The sequence below is a fragment of the Tamandua tetradactyla genome, chromosome X, assembly GCF_023851605.1.
Source record: "Tamandua tetradactyla isolate mTamTet1 chromosome X, mTamTet1.pri, whole genome shotgun sequence".
Classification (NCBI taxonomy): Eukaryota; Metazoa; Chordata; class Mammalia; order Pilosa; family Myrmecophagidae; genus Tamandua; species Tamandua tetradactyla.
In genome coordinates, this window is record NC_135353.1 from 140,917,436 (window position 1) to 140,935,705 (window position 18,270).

Here is an 18,270-nt window from a genome sequence, read left to right on the forward strand (position 1 = left end):
AGTATGGAAACATTTTTGAGGAAGTTTCTTATAGTAGGTCCAGAGCATCCTGAGAGTTCAGCGATGTAATCTGGAGGAAAGTAAGGAAAACCAGACCTGGAAGGACAGGGTATGGGAAATTCAAGTGAGGCTAAGAGGAGATTGCATCCTGGAAGACACGGTCATCTGTAAGTAAAACACTGACAATGGTAAGTGGGAAACCAGGACAAGAATGGAAAAAGAAAAACACCTATCAGAATCTCAGTCACGAAGACAGTGGCTCAGAGCAGTATTTCCATTCCACAGGGAAATAAGGGTATCTGGTTTTCTATTGCTATGGAACAAGTATGCCCAACTTAGTGGCTTAAAATGACTATTATTATATTTTATCCCATAACTTTGTGGATCAGAAATTTGACAAGACCAGCTGGTTGATTCTTCTGTTCTATGTGGTGTCAACTGAGATTACTTGATGGTGTTCAGCTAGTGGATTGACTGGTCCGGAGGGTTCAAGGCAGTTTAGTTCATGTGGCGGCAGTTGCTGAAATGCTGGACTCATCACTACTATCAACTAGCATGGTGGTCAGTTTTCATACTTGGCAGTCTAGGACTTCCAGAGAGAGTATTCCAGTACCTCTATAAAGAAGCTAAAGGCTACTATTGATGACCCAAGCTTGGAAGACTCTGAACATCACATCTGTTGTGTCTATTGCTCAGGCAAGTCATTAAGAACAGCCCAGCTTTTAGGAAAGGGGAAAGAGATATGATCACTGGATGGAAAAAGTGTTAATGAATTCTCCAGCCATCTTCACTCTATCACAGTTACTGAGATAGAGTGTATCTCCTTGTATCTTATTTCCCTCAGTTATTAAGACCGCCATATTTTGCAGAGCATCAATGACTGTAGCTGTGAGGGGCTGAAAAAAAGAACAGCCTGGCACAAATGAACCAGAAAAGAAGGAAGAGTGGCAGTTTTAGAAAATAAGAGAGATAGAGGTTGGCAGAATATAATTGATGGTAGAGTTCAAGGCTCATGCTGACATTTATTCCCCTACATTTTCTAAGCTCTGCCTTTATACCAGTTCAGGATATCAGAAAGCAACTTACTTGGGTTTTCTTACTTTAAGTCACTATAGAAATGAACTCTCTTGTAATCATCCACCCTCAGTGATGTATGAAGGATGATTGAAGAAAAAGAAATATAAAGAGATTATCTGTTCTTTTGTCTGAAGACACTTTCTATTAAGTTTTGCATTGTTGGCAATTTGAAAATTGGTTATGAAAACTGCTTTAAGTGAAGAATAGAGTAATGCCTTGCAACTCAAACAATGGTGTACAAACCAGCAGCATAATTACCTGAGAGTATGCTAGAAGTGCAGATTCTAGCATACTCATTCTCAGGTGTTTCATGTGCAAACTAACCAGTGAAGGTCTGCTCTAAGGAATAGTTGAGTATTCAGATGATCACAATGTTCTTTGGTTGTGTTCCCTTAGTTTTATTTGCCTTTGCAGAACTTCAAATATTTTTACATTTATTATTATTATTATTATTATTATTATTATTATTATTATTATTATTATTAACATGGGCAGGCACCGGAAATCAAACCCAGGTCCTCTGGCATGGCAGGCAAGCATTCTTGCCTACTGAGCCACCGTGGCCTGCCCACATTTATTATTAAAAAAAACTGTCTTAGAGTATATCCTTCATTGTGTTGCTTTACTTCGGCAAAGACCTTAGCGATACATTTATTTCACAGGTAAGACCAGTAGGAAAAAAAAGCGTTGCTCATTTGTCTGACTGATAAACAACTGTGCCTTCCACTAATACCATTTTCCAAGTCTTGTTGAAAAGATTAAGTTTGTGGGTTTGACTTATTCTTCCGTACTCATTAGTTTTTATTAATATTTTTATTACAGAAGTTGGAGGTTTACAGAAATACATGCATAAAACATATACAGAATTCTCATTTACCACCTTATTATTAATACCTTGTATTAGGGAGGTATATTTGTTATAATTCATGAAAGAACATTTTTATAATTGTACTATTAACTGTAGTCCATTGTTTACAATAATGTTCATTGTGTTGTACAGTCCTATGTTTTTCTTTTTAATTTTTATTCTACTAACATATATATGACCTAAAATTTTCCCTTTTAACCACATTCACATATATAATTCAGTGCTAATAATTACATTCACAATGTTGTACTGCCATAACCACCATCCATTACCAAAACTTTACAATCAACCCAAATAGAAATTCTGTACAATTTAAGCATTAGTTCCCCATTCCCTATCTCCAACTCAGCTCCTGGTAACCTATATTTTAAATTCTGACTATAAGTTTGCTTATTCTAATTATTGCATAATAGTGAAGTTCATTCAATATTTGTCTTTTTGCGTCTGACTTATTTCACTCAACATAATGTCTTCAAAGTTCATCCATGTTGTCGCATGAACCAGAACTTCATTCCCCTTTCAATGATGAATAATATTCCATCGTGTGTTTATACCACATCTTGTTTACCCATTTTCATCAGTTGTTGGACACTTGGGTTACTTCCATCTTTTGGCAATTGTGAATAATGCCTCTATAAACATCGGTGGGCCTATATCTGTGGAGTATCAGATCAGTTATTCTGGGTATATAGCTACTAGTGGGATCCCTGGGTCAAATGATAATTCTATTCTTAGCTTTCTGAGGAACTGTCAGACTGTTTCCCATAGCAGCTGTACCATTTTTTACATTGCCACCAACAATGAATGAATGTTCCTGTTTCTCTACATCCTCTCCAACACTTGTAATTTTCTTTTTTTTTTTAATAGTAGCCATTCTCGTGGGCATGAAATGATATCTTGTTTTGATTTGCCTTTCCCTAATAGTTAATGATGTTGAACATCTTTTCACATGCTTTTTAGCCATTTGTAATCCTGTTTGGAGAAATTTCTGTTCAAGACTTCTGCCCATTTTTTTGATTGTTTGTCTTTTTATTAATGAGTTGTAGGATTGTTTTATATATTCTGGGTAGTAAGTCTTGATTGGATATGTCCTTCCAAATATTTTCTGCCATTAAGTAGGCTGTCTTTTCACTTTCATGATGAAGTCCTTTAATATGCACTTTTTTAAAGTTTTGATGAGGTCCCATTTATCTGATTTTATTTTGTTTATTATGCTTTGGGTCTAAAGTCTAAGAAACTGTTGCCTGACACAGGATCCTAAAGAGTCTTCCTTACATTTTCTTCTAGGAGTTTTATAGTCGTGGTTCTTAGATTTATGTCTTTGATGAATTTTGAGTTAATTTTTGTACATGGTAGAAGATAGGGGTCCTTCTTCATTCATTTACATATGGATATCCAGTTCTCTCAGAACTATTTGTTGAAGAGACTGTTCTTTCCCAACTGAGTAGACTTAACAGACTTGTCAAAAATTAACTGACCATAGATGTGAGGGACTATTCTGACCTTTCAATTCTATTCCATTGGTCTGTATATCTATCCTTGTGTTGGCACCATGCTGCTTTAATCACTGTAGCTTTTTAATAAGATTTTTAGTTAGCAATTACGGGTTCTACAACTTTGTTTCTCTTTGTCAAGGTAGTGTTGGCAATAGGGCATGTTACCCTTTCAAATAAATTTGACGATGGGCATTTCCAGTTCTACAAAGTAGGCTGTTGGAATTTTGATGGTAATTGCGTTGAATCTGTAAATCATTTTGGGTAGCATTGACATCTTAACATTATTTCTTTCTTTTTCTTTTCATATGGGCGGGCACCGGGACTCGAACCCAGGTCTCTGGCATGGCAGGCGAGAACTCTGCCACTGAGGCACCATTGCACCACCCTTAAAATTATTTAATCTTCCAATCCATGAACATAGAATGTCCTTCCATTTATTTAAACCTTCCTTGGTTTCTTTTGGCAAATTTGTAGTTTTTCATGTATAAGTCCTTTACATCCTTGGTTAAACTTACTCCTAGATATTTGATTTTTTAATTGCTATTGTAAATTATTTTTTGCTTGATTTCAGTTTCTGTTTATCCATGAGCATTTTAAACTCTTCCTCACATTTTCTGTTGGTTTATACTTGTATCTCCCGCATATTTGAAAGGGAATTTTGCTAGATAAAAATTTTTGACAGGCAGTTTTTCTCTTTTGGTATCTTAAATATATCATAACACTGCCTTTTTGACACCATGATTTCTGGTGAGTGATTGGCACACAGACTTATTGAGGATCACTTGTGTGCAATGAATCACTTTTCTTTCGCCACTGTCAGAATTCTCTCTTTATCTTTGAAATTTGAAATTCTGATTAGTATGTGTCTCAGAGGAGGTTTCTTAGGGTTCAAAAAGAATGAAGTTTAGAGTATGCTGCCCTTCTTGGACACGGATATATATGTCTTTCATAAGAACTGAGAAATTTTGGGCTATTATTTCCTCCAATATTCTTTCTACCCCTTTTCCCTTTTCTTTTCCTTATAGGACACACATGGTATATATGTTTTTGTCCTTAATGATATCACTCATGTTCTTGAAATACTGCTCAATTTTTTTCTGTTTTTTTTCTCTGTTCTTAATGATTGTATGATTTCAGTAGTTTTAAATTGTTTGATTAGTTGTTCCAAATTCTGTGTCATCTCTGAGGTTTTAATTTTTCCCTTGACTGAGCTATAGTTTCCTGTTTCTTAGTATGGCTTGTAATTTTTTGCTGATATATGGGTATCTGATCAGTTTGATGTGTTAGCTTTGAAAGTCAATCTGTCCCTCTTGCCTAGGGTTTTATTGCTGGTTGGCTTTGTGTGAAGGCTTTTCTTTGATGCTTGGTCTACTTTATTCTCAACTTTTATAGTAGCCCACGTTTAACTTTTAAGAATTTCTCAGCTCTTTTACATGTGATTCTTGCCCTACATGTGCAGTGAAATTTTTAAGTTTGCTTTTTTTTTGAGGCCAATTGTTTTACCTCCAGGGGAAAGCTTCCTCTTCTCTCTTACTTCTCTGGGAACTTGAGCTGTTCTGCTTGGTGCAGAATTTTCTCCACTGCTTCTATAATTTGTTTAAATTTTCTTCCTCACAAAGTGTCCCCTCTTCATTATATTTTTCCGCTCTGGGACCCATCCTGTTGTATAGCAGTTCAGTTCACCCCTGCCTTTTTTTTTCCACGAAGTTTTTCTGATTCTAGTTTCTTTCCCACTAGGGTTTCCTACCCTAGTAGGGTTTCACCTGTGAACCAGATGGGGTTAATCCAGAAAGGTCTGTTTTGATTTAGTTGGTATGCGCAGGGTTCTAACTCACCATTGTGAGGGACTCTATGGTTTGAATTCATGGCAGAAAGGAACCAGGCCATGCTGCCTCTGTGTGACTCCCAAGTGTGTAGGACCCAATGCCAGGGAGGGGTCCAGACTGGTGGGTCTGGATTGGAAATCTCCTGCCTGATTTTGGTGTTTCTTTTACTTTTTTTTTCTATTCGGCATTTGTGGAGTCTTTCTTCTGTCTCTATCATCCTCCAGAGTTCCAAGATAATAGACTTTTCCCTTTTTTAGTTGATTCTGAGGGGAGACTTTTCCAGAGGATATCTTACTTTGCTATTTGGATGATATCACCCCCCCCATTAATTTTTTATTCTGTGTTCATAATATCTTATTTTTGAGCTTCATATACTTTGTTTTCATTGTAATGGCCTCAAATCTTACAGGAAGGCTGGAAGGCACAGATCATCAACTAAACAAAATAATAACGAAAACAACAGAAACAGATTGCATTTATTGAGCACTTACTATATACCAGGCTCTGTGTTCCATGCTTTTTGTGGATTATTGATTCCTCATAACAATCTTGGGAGGTATATACTGTTATTAACCCCATTATTCAGATGGGCAAACTGAAAATTAGTAGAGTTTAATGACTTCCCCAAGATCACAGAGCTTATAAATAGATGAACTAGAATTTGAATGCAGCTCAACTAGCTCAGCCTCACTCACTTTTAGTGCCCTTTATACAATATTGGTGATTAAGAAGACTAAAGACATGCATGAAAAAAGGAATAGTAGGCTGAGAATATGGGGAAAAATACTCCTACATAAACTATGGACAATAGTTATAGTACCTCCTTAGTAATATTTCATCAATTTTAACAAATGTAACTACAGTTAAAAAAAATAGAATTGCAAATAAAGTGTTATCATCAATTGTAACAAATTTTTGAAGCCAATGCAAGTGTTGGTGGTGGAGTGGTGTATGGAAATCCTGTATTTTATGCAGGATTGTTCTGTAGACCCACAACTTCCCTAATTAAAAAAAACAATTAAAAAAGTTTAAGGAAAGCATTAATTGTATCAAGCATGCAGAGTGGTACTGAGAATTATATAATGAACCCCAGTGTATCCATTAGCTAAATTTGTCTAATCATAACAGGTTTTAAGCCATTTTCACTGCTCTCTGATATATTCCTCATTCTCCCTCTCTCACCAAAATAAACTTCTTCCCTAAAAAAAAAAAAAAAAAAGAAAAAAGAAAGAAAACTCTACAGCAGAAGGTTTATTTTTCTTTTTTTAACATATTAAAGTCCCTCTTGGGCTTTCAAATTTAGATTAGAACTCCTGGTCTGTATATATATCTAGCAAAATTTTAAGCAGTCACTTTTAATGGGCTTTGAATAACACTTTTTCTCCATTTATAAACAAATACACTGTTTGAAGTACTTCACATAGCACCTATAAATTCAATAAATGGCTGTTTTTTTGAAGTACTATACTTCAATTGTCTGTGAAAACTTCTTAACATTATCAAGAAGTAGAAGGCAAATTACATGGAATATAGCTTATCCCATAAAGCCCATATTAGTTTCCTTACTACAAAAGCCCAATAGTTCTCTGTCTCTGAAAAACTGGAAAGTGTACAGAGATACAGAGAATCTGAAGTGATTTCTAAATCTTTCTTCTGCCATGGATCGCTTAAGCAGTCTGATGAATCTTGTGGACCTCTTCTCAGAATAATATTCTTAAATAATAAGATAAAGTGCATAATATTACAAAGAAAACCAATTATATTGAAATGCAATCATCAAAATATTAAATAAAGTCGTGGTAAAATAATATAAGTGCTTCTTTTTAATGCTTTATCTATCAAGATTAGATGAGGATTTAATAGCCATCTTCGTTTCCAAATATTGGTAAATATAAACATTATATAGTGTGATATTTGCAACAGGTGTCATGATATAAAAATACCTGTTATTGTTATTTGTGACAAAGTCACAAGGACTGCTAATAATGTATACTACCGAAAATCATAATGGCTAAAAATGTTAAATTTCTGTCAAAGATCAGAGGAAATGAAGATGGATTTTTGGGCGGCATCCAATTTGGAGAAACTCCTGAATTCAGGCCATTACCCTTTTCCCCTTGCACCTGTAGGCCTCAGGTTGAGAAATCCTCTCTTAGAGTTTAGTGCTAGGATGAAGTTCCTGTCCTCTTATTTGATAACCATTATATAACGTACCATGATTTTATAGTTATCTCCTCTTTGGGAAGCCCGAGGGTAAGTGCCTGCTGATTTGTAGTAGCCTATACAGTTTCATTACATTTGCACCTTTTCATAGCCTTCATTAGGCTTTCTACAATGCATAGAAGGATGTGAGTGCTGAAATTGCTCTTAGAGAATAGTCAGTGTATTAGTTAGGGTTCTCTAGAGAAACAGAATCAACAGGGAACACTTGCAAATATAAAATTTATGAAAGTGTCTCACGTGACCGTGGGAATGCAGAGTCCAAAATCCACAGGGCAGGCTGCGAAGCCGATGACTCCAATGGATGGCCTGGACAAACTCCACAGGAGAGGCTCACCAGCCAAAGCAGGAATGCAACCTGTCTCCTCTGAGTCCTCCTTAAAAGGCTTCCCATGATTGGATTTAGCATCACTAATTGCAGAAGACACTCCCCTTTGGCTGATTACAAATGGAATCAGCTGTGGATGTAGCTGACATGATCATGACCTAATCCTATGAAATGTCCTCAATGCAACAGACAGGCCAGCACTTGCCCAATCAGATGAACAGGTACCACAACTTGGCCAAGTTGACACCTGTCCCCAACCATGACAGTCAGTTTATCCTGCTTCATTTTGATAGAAGGAATGAATGCTCACAGAGGTGCCATGATGTGCTAAAGGTTACACAATCAGCAGAATAGCTAAGTCTAGAATAGAGTCTCTTAGGGTGGGTAATGGTGGCTCAGTGGCAGAGTTCTCACCTGCCATGCTGGAGGCCCGGGTCCGTTTCCTGGTGCCTGCCCATGTTAAAAAAAAAAAAAATTAGTCTACTGTCCACCTACATCAGAATAACCTGGCAACCCATATATTTTAAAAGGCTCATCCAAATGGTTTTGATACATACTTAAGTGTGAGAAACAGTATCAGGGTTGATTCTTTCCTGCTAAACCATACAGTGCCTGCCATAGATAAATAAATGAGGAAGGAAGGGAATGAATCAAAATCCCAGAGAGGTTGGTCACCAGTAATCTTAAGAGTACACATTTACAGGTTGGCTTTTAAAAGGAGGTACTTACTCCCATGAAATTAGAAGGAAGCAGGAAAGGGCACATAATGGATTGCCATGTAGCCTGGGGACACAGTAAGCAGGGTTATATGATCACATCAGCAACGATACAGGACTTGTGATGTAAACTAAAAGAGTAGGAGGTAAGGTAAAATAAAGACAGAATTGAAGCAGCAAGTACGGTAAGCAGTTGAAGGAAAGGGAATGCTAGTTTGATGGTGAGGCCATAACCACTACTGAGGAAAATTAAGAGTTTAAAAGGCATGGGTTGGGGCACTGAGGTCCCTCCATGTCCTTTTTTGCCCTCTTACATATCTTCTGACAATAGTCAGAGACTTTTATAAAACAGCAATTCTAGCACATTGATTTCTTTGTACTCAACACCCATCAGTATCTTTCCATTGCATTTAGAATAGCACCTGTACCATGACTTACCCCTTATCCTTGCTTTAGCCAGTGAAAATGCACCACTCCCATTATTTCCCCTTGGGCATGTTGTTCCTTCTATCTGTAACGCTATTTCCACACCTCTGTCCTTCAAGAGTCTGTGTTCATCTCATCTTTCGAGTCTTGCCTTAAATATTACCTCTTCAGACAGGACTTCCTATCTATGCAGCTTGCCCCTATATTCTCTTTCAGATCACTCTATTTCTGACTCAGCATTTGAAATGTCAGAATCTCATATTTATTAATTTACTTAATTGTTTATTGTTCATCTGCCTAGGGAGATAAAACTTCCAGAAACGGAAAAATTAAATCATCCACCCAAACCCTGTGCGGCATTTGTCACATCATAGATAATAAATATTGGTTGAAATTTAAAACAGGGAGATTCAAGAATAGTAGACTCTGATCAGGAGGAATAATTCAACATTTGTTGATCTATGTGGTAGAATAACGTAGGTTTGGGTGAGGAATGATGAAATGGATGGCACAATTAAGATGAAAGCTATTGGAAGTTAAAAGGTCAGAGAGCTGTGAGTTGAAGGTATTAATTATTACAGTGGTCAAGTGCGTTTTGGTCATGGAGGAATGTCACTTTCTAAGTTCCGGGGGTTAATATTACATCCAGAAATCAGGAATGATTGGCCCAAAGTCATCCTCCCTTGGAATAGACTGCTGATACAATTTATTCTGTCTGCTCTTGTTAGATTCTGTGCCCACATCACCACCTGAGCTGGCTGTGGTCCTGTCAGGCGCTCAAGTGTCATGTCTTTTTTATTTTTTCTGCATGGGCAGGAACCGGGAATTCAACCCTGGTCTCCGGCATGGCAGGCGAGAACTCTGCCTGCTGAGCCACCGTGGCCTGCCGTGTCATATCTTTTTATATGCCCTTTTCATACTGATTAAGGGGTGCCCAGAGTGCCCAGAAACATCTCTTCAGTCTTACCTGCTTCAACACCTGAGTCATCCATTGACTGTTCTATTGAACTGGTGCTATGGAAATGGGGTTACTCTCTGAGCGGCTTAACTCCCATGCCATATCCTAGAAAGTAAGATGCATACCTTCTCAGCTCTGGGATTAACTCAAACACATCTAGGGTTTCTGGAACTTGGTCTCAGAATGGAAGTGAGATGATTCAGTCCTTTCTCAGAGACTTGCCGGAATTTTTCCAGCTGTTCAATTTTATTTTCTTTGGAGTGTGGCAACCTGCTTCTATGGCATCATATGGTCCTCTCCCTCTTGTATTTATAGGATGGATACTATATCATTGGTACTCGGTATGCTGAGAATTTTTCAATGCAGAGCTCTGGTCTTTGCTCTGGATTTCAGATGCTTACTTAGAGACATAATACTTGAGCCTTGCTGTCTTAAAGTTTTCATGGTTGCAAACTCACACCTGGGAAAGTGAACATATAGAGGTTCCATAAATGTAGGGGAAAGCATCAGTTAATATGTCAAAGTATTACCCTGCTGTATGATGTTAATATTGAAGGTGGAAAGGAGGCAAGGCTTCAACCTGTTATCAGTGCAGGTAAAGGAAAATAAAGATTAAATTCTAAGTACGGAAAGCTTATGACAGTAGCCAAGACTGAGGTCATAAAGGCAACTGTTTCAAAGTAATTTTGCATTTCAGAAAACACTGAAGTGTAAGCAGGTAGACTGATGATGAGAAAGAGGGGGGAAATGGGCCAAGAGAAACAGGGATAAAAATATAGAAAAGGATTTTAGATGGAGGGGGGAAAGGAGGATTCTCTCCAAAGCTGAGATCGAAGCTCACAGCAAATAAAGCAAAGAGGGGACTTTTATAAGAGTAAGACATGGCATGAAGAGTTGTTTTAGTTTGTCTGAGCTGCTAATATCAACACACAATGTGTTGGCTTAATAATAGGAATTTGGAAACCCATAGTTTCAGAAGCTAGAAATCTAAAGGTGAGATATCAGCGAGGCTTGCCTTCTTGCTGAAGGCTTCAGCACTCTGGTGTTGGCTGCTGGCATTCCTTAGGGTTCCTTGGCACTGTCTCTGGTCACATGGTGATGTCCTCTCTTTTCTTCTAGTTTCTGTGACCTCCGAGTTCTCTTTATAGGGCCTCCAGTAGTCTGGTTTCAGTTGGACCACATCTAAGCTGAAAATAACATCTTCAAGAGACCCTACTTACAATAGACTCACACCCACAGGAATACAGATTGAGATTAAGAACATGTCTAAATTGGGGTTCCATCTACCACAAGAATCTACATAATAAACAGGAAATGGAGGAATAACCTGGGGGTGCAGTCCATTATTGACAAAATTCAGGCTCTAAACGGCATATTTTTCAATGTGGTTGTGACAGGTGCACCACAGGTGTGCAAGATAGCTGTTGACAAGATGGCGGTATTTTACTGCCATTGGTGTTTTGTAAATGTAAGGACATTATGTTTCTGTATCACTGTGTTTTGTTTTTGCACTTCAATTATTAGTGACTTGTGTAGACCATTATATATCATTTGAACAGGAATTTATCCTTAAAACTTGAGAACTGTTGTTATTCTTCAATTCATGATGTATTATGCATAAAAATACAAGAGTGCAACTCCGTTTTTTCCCCATATTAAGCCTAGTTGGTTTTCAAAGATTAATTTCTGGTCAAATTGGTTTGAGTCACTAAAGAATGCATTAAAGGAAAATACAGTCCATTTTAAAGATCATGTCTTATTTTAAGTGCCTCTTAGGAGTTGTTAACATTGGGTTATGAGAAGATTGTTGGTAATAACTGGTGTTGTTAGAATAGGATGATGCCTGTCTTGTGAAACTAAAGAAAATATTTAGTGCTTTGCATTATTATTTTTTCCACACATACACAAATGAATAAAATTCTGTTGAGCTATTTCCTCTTGGGATTGCCCATGCATTAGATGCAAATGGACAGACTTACCATGGGTTGATGAACATATATATCAAAGAATAAGCCTTTGATAAATTTTCTTCAAAATCTTTGTTCTTAGAACACTCATACTGTACTGAATACACTAATAAAAAAGGGGGTGGGGGTCAGGATAATTACCAGTGCTCCACAATGCATAATGACCATTATCTGCAAACTCTCAAGGGTTCTCTGGATTTGGGCAGCCACCACCTTGATTTAGACATGAGCACATTTGAGCTTCTATCTGTGCTGTATTCCTGTGAGCCATTAATGTGACCAATTGGGACCTTGCTAATACAGGGGAGTCTTTTTTTTATAGAATGTGCATGCAGGTTACTAATGTCACTCTTTACCATGATGAATCTCTCCAAAATGATAGTTTCAAACATTCCATTTAATTATGCAGGGAAATGTCCATCATATGAGGTTCAATAAAATAAATTTAAAAAAAAAGAGGAGGCTAGGTAAGGAAGGAAGAAAAGTGCAGCCTACAGAATCACAGAGAATGGAATCAAATCTCTAATTAAATGTCGTGGTGAATTTACTGAAGACTACTGAGACTTCATTTTCATTTCTTTTTTTTTTTTTTTTTTACATGGGCAGGCACCGGGAACTGAACCCGGGTCTTCTACATGGCAGGCAAGAACTCTACCACTGAGCCGTCACACCACCCTTCATATTTTTTTTTTAATGAGAAAACAATATCCTCCTCACAAATTCTTCCTACTTTCAAACAGTATAAGTGTGATGCTGTTAATAAAATCCTTAGAACATCTCACATTACTTACTAAATACTAAAAAATGGCAGAGGTTGGAAAGAATAGAAGAAGGATGAAAAAGAATAGGAATGATTCAAGTTTGCAAATAACTGCTTTTATATGAATAGAAAAAGTGTGTCGTGAAAATACACCAGCGTATTCATACAAGTTGGGGAAGTTTGGGCTGTTTTTTCCTTTTGATTATTTTTCTGCATTTCACATTTTTTTCATAATGAAAATTCACTAGTTTTATAATCAAGAGAAACCATTTTTAAAGTCAGGTTTTAAGAAAAGTCAAGTAAAATGAATATTTTCTAATTTTTTTTCATTTTGTTATAACAATGTTTAAACTCTCATCTCAGATCTCACAGTAAAATTCATTGAAAACTTGCTAATGCAGTCCCAGTAATGTTTCAGTTTAAGGGTCCGAGAGGTAGGTCATTCAGCCAGGTGAGTGAATTCCTACCTTTAAAAAAAAGTTGATAGCTTTTTTTATAGTTTCTCTTTATTTTCGATCGTGCAATCATTATATTTTTAAACCAGGGTAATATCAATTTCAATTTTTCTAGGTAGTATTTTTCAGAAGTTGCTGTTTGCTTGAAAGAAAACATTTTTCAGAGCAATTTTTTACAATCAGGAAATATTTTGTATTGATAAAGATGAATTACTAAAGTAGGCACATTTTATAGTGAAATCATGGCATAACAAAAAAGTCCTGTTGAAAGCGTCTGTTCAAAAGTTATTAAAGTATTTTTTAAATAGGTGCCTATTAAGATTTTATAATTAATTTGACTGACATTTAAAATTTTTTCACATGGACCTTACAAGGCAAAAATGTCAAGCCAAACTACTTCCTTTTGACTGTTATTCATCTTAATTTATTTTTAAGAAAAGTGTATTTTTCTAGAAATGCTAACCAACAGTGACAGTTTTAATTCACGGAGACTTTTTTTTGATTCACTATTTTTGTTTTGAAAATGTATGAATTAGAAAGCACTGTAAATTAGAGCTTATAAAAGAGAAAATCAGATAAAGGGGAATTTTTATCTAAAGTGACAACAGAATAAAAAATCTAACAAATTGGAGAAATAAACAGTCCTCCAATTTTTCTTGTTTTGAACTTCTCAGATCATTCAAGTGAATAGCAAATGAGCATGTTTGGGCAAGAAATAAATCTTTGGTACATTTACAATATATGAGTACCACAAAAGAGTGAACAAACTGTATTTTCTTAAAGGTTAGCTTTAGTGATTTTTTTAAGGTCAGCGCTATTGTAATTCTTTATTGTTCCATGAAGATGAGAACTAAAAACAGTAGGACTTTGTTAATCTGTACATTTTTAGTTGATGATATTGGAGGAGCTGTGGGAATATATTGACTTTGCTTTTCTCCAAATCACCCTTTGCATCCTATCTCTAGAGACTGATATTTTCCCCCCATAATCAGCTCCAGTAGTGAACCAGTATTTTCTAAAAGCTTCAAGTACTTTTCACAGATATTGCAATGGCTCTGTTAAACATATCTCATAAATAATTTTTTCCACCTTCGTACATGGTTTATTTTTTTCAGTAAACCATCCCCTGCACAGGTTTAAACACTCCTATGTGGACAGTGTACCCAGCAGCTATTGCTGTGTAACAAGCCACTTTGAAACGCAGTAGGTTAAAATAGCAACCATTTATTATTCTTTCAAATCCGCATGTTGGCCAGGCAGTTCTGCTCACTGCAAGATGACTCACATGTCTCTTTTCCACAGTAGGCTGACTACTGGCTTTTCTCAGCTTGGCTGAGCTCTCCCACATAACTGGCCGTCAGCCAGTCTGGGACGACCTCGTCTCGGACAACTGGGGCAACTCAGCTCTGCTCCTCAGTCCTGCCCACCAACAGACTGCCTCAGGCATGTTCTTATGGTGAAGGAAGAGGCATGAAAGAGAAAGCTAAGTGGCCAAACTCTTTTGAGGCCTACAGTTGAAAGGGGCACACCATCACTTCCAATGCTTTTTATTGGCCAAAGCAAGTCAGAGGCCAGCCCCACATTCATAGGAGGCATGCAAAGAGATACCACCTCTTGGTGGAAGGAGCTGGAAAGTGAAATTGCAAAGGGCATGGATTCAGGAAAGGATAAGATACTTGGACCAGTTCTGTGCATTTAAGCTACCACAGATGGTGACCTCCACTTTTTCAAACACAGATTCAGATGTAAAGGCAGATAACTGATTTAGGGGTTTAAGAAGCTCCTGTTTACAGTTCAGGACTGTTGGTCCTGGACAAGGCAACCGTCTTGCCGAGGAATATTTCCACACAAGAATGGTTCTCTCAAATTCTTAAGACTCCAAAATTAGCCTCCAAACAATGCCAATATTGGCCTTTCCTAAGTATATTAACCCCGTTACAGTATCAGTCTAGATAGGAATGTGAAAAATATGGTCAAAGCTTTTCAAAATGAGATACCATTTTCAGTGGAATGAAAATAAAAAAACACTAGGCATTTGGGCAAGTTTCTGATATGATCTCTCAAACCTTTCTAATCTCATCATCCCCAATCCCCATGAATTTTGTGCTCCAAGAATTTATCATAGTTCTTTGAATAGCTCATGCAATTTAATTTCTCTAATCCTTAGCCTTTGAAGCTCCCTCTACTTCTCTTCCCCTTTTCACATCTTTCACCTGTTGATTTCCTATTCAATATTGTTAAGCTGATTCAAGTATTTCTGCTTCTGTTATTCTCTCAAGCAAAGATGGTATCTCCCTTATTTGTGCAGGCACCACACTTACGATACCATTTTGACAGGATTATAACACAGTACTATAATTATATTTGCGTAAATGCATGCCTCCTTCCTAGACTGTAACTAACACAGTGAAAACAGTGGCAATATCTGTTCTATCTTTATATCCTCCCAATTTTGCCCAGTGCCTGATATAATATGAAGCATTTGAATAATAGTCATTAAACTTAGGTGAATAATTTAACACCCCCTTCCTGTGATAAATGAGGAAAATAAGCAGCATATTGTATATTTGAATCAGGTTCACACAACTGGAAAAAGCTAGTACTACGATTTAAACAAAAGATGATTTGCTCCCAGGTGCTATATTCTTTCACACAAAACCCTGCTGCATCTTGCATGGAAGACTTCCAAATAAATAAGTGACATGCTTAAATGGATCTCTCAAGGAATGGGTGCACATGCGAATGCAAGAAAAGAACTATCCCTTCTATTTAATACTATCTGATTTAATCCTCACCAGTTTCAAGGACTCTGTTATATTTTGATTCATAACATTCTAGGGCTCTTTTAAGGAGGTATTCTTTTAATTAATATAAATAGTAAAGCCCGTTTTTTTTTCAAATTTGTTAAATTCTGCATTTAACAAATTTCTTTTGGGCTCTAGTGCAGTATTTACTGCATGTGGTGGGAAACTCTGCTTGGCATATTGAATTGGAGTTCTCAGGAGTTAATGGAACCCCTGAAGGCAAGTGATAGAAACATAGGCATTTAGGACCTTGAAGAATTTGCTCTTATGTAGAGATGTAGAATTATCCCTGTGTTATCGTCCTTCAATTATAGAGCCAACCTAAAATTAGGAGCAATTTTGTTTGTAGACTACATAATGGTTTTTGACCTTCTGAAACCTCAGGGGAAGAAGGAAGAAATCAGTGAAATTATCCTTCCCTTATTAAAAGAGATTATGAAAATGCACAAGTGAAGTGTTATAATAAAGCCCAGAAGAAGCAGCAGTTGCAAAGTAGAGAGTGGTTAAGAGATCTGGAGATAGACAGCGCAAGTTTGGATTCACATCTGCTGTTTATTAGCTTGTGTGACCTTACTCAAGTTACTTATCTTTCTGTGTCTGTTTCATACTATGTAAACTAGAAATGATTTTAATTGATTGTGCTGGGAATTCATTGAAATGATCCATGTGAACTGCACAGAAGAGTGGCTGACATAAAGTAAGCTCTCAACAATTATCACTCGTCTTTAGGCAATATATGAGGCTGAATAGTACGAAATTGCCAATATTCTGCCATATTTGATCAGAGAAATAACTATTGTATATAGTTCAACCTATTAGGAGGAAATAAAGGTGTAACTCCAGCAGACACTCGGACTTAAATATTCTATTTCCTATGTGATTTTTGTTTTTCTGTGTGTCTCCTGTTCCTCTAGTCTGCCTCGAGTCAGACACTCATCAGAAAGAGACCTGGAAGAGGAGAGGATGAATGGATCATAGCAGACTTCCTTAGTGGGTAGCCTAAGGGAAGGATTAGGAAGCGGCTGCATCTTATTATAGATACTGTCCACACATAGTTTCACTGCAGTGTAATTGTGAAATTATAAGAATTAATATTTATAAAGAAAATTTGTATTTATTAATTCATGGCATCCTTCACAAGTCCTTGGGCCATGATGTCTTTTTCTGCTGGATCTGAACCAGTCTGAAGAGCCCTCTTCCCCTCTGTATTTTGCCTTGAGTTCCGTGCTGATGGTTGTTGGCATTTCTCAGTGAGCCTGCCCATCGCATCACAGTGTCTGTTTTTCTTTTTCAACAGTGTTATTTAGATGCTTTGAAACAAAGTGCTTCCTCTTGCCAACTTCATGCCTTGCTGTTTCTGTCACAAAAGCTGTGATTCAGATAGACTATAACTAACCTCGATTTCCACCTCTAGCTGTTTTAAACTTCAATCCTTTACCTGTGTCATTCAGTTGATTTATATTTATATTTATATTTATAGGGCTATTTACAGCTGGTATAATATAATTAGCCACTCTAATAATTTGTAAAGTTTTCACATACTTTAAAAGCACTTTGAGTATTATTAAGGTTACATCTAGAATGCAAGGTAGAAAATTATTTACCATAGTTTCACGAAGGTTCATTTCAGAATGCCTGTGAGATGAATTAGTATTGCACTATCTAATTGCTGATGAGAAAACTCAAGCGTACATTAGGAATTCAGTTTTATTACAAAGCATGTTAAAGATAGATCTTGTCAGGCAACAAATCATGCTCACTTTTCGTTAAGCAAACTTTACTTTGGGATTTATTATAGACCATTTAAAGATAATGACTCAATTTCCGTTAACTAGTGTCATGTTGTCGTCAGATGTTCTACTGTGTAAACTGACTGAATCATTTCCGGTATACTTAACAGTATATTTTGCACATTGGGTCCTAATGATGATGGCTTATAAAGTTATGCCCAGTAACATTTCATATCTGGAGAGAGGGTTAAACACTTATATTATCTAACTTAGTTCTTGGGCACTTTTTTTGCTCCAAGGCATAATTTGGTTTTTCCTTATCTTTGTAGCCCAGGTTTTAGTGCTGTTTCTAGTATATAGAAATCTGTATAACTATTTGATGCTAAAGAATAATGAATAAATACATGTTCATCATCATCTGTTAAAGCCCATGAAGCACTGCTGTATGTTGATACCCCTATTAAAGAAGAGGATGAGTTCCAGGGATACTTTGGTTCCTTGAAACCTCATTACCAGAGAAAGAAATAATGTAGGAGGCACCTAGGAGAAGAAATACATGGGCCCCCATTCCTGTCCTGGCTGGAATGTTCTAGCATCTCAGCTCAAAGGGAATTTGTTGCCATGCCTAAGGTGCTGAGT

General features: G+C 36.8%; 1 protein-coding gene across 8 annotated transcripts in view; it reads left to right on the forward strand.

Moving 5' to 3' along the window:
- The window catches only part of DMD (dystrophin), a 2,428,671-nt gene that overhangs the window by 659,527 nt on the left and 1,750,874 nt on the right, over positions 1 to 18,270 (forward strand). The window lies entirely within an intron of this gene.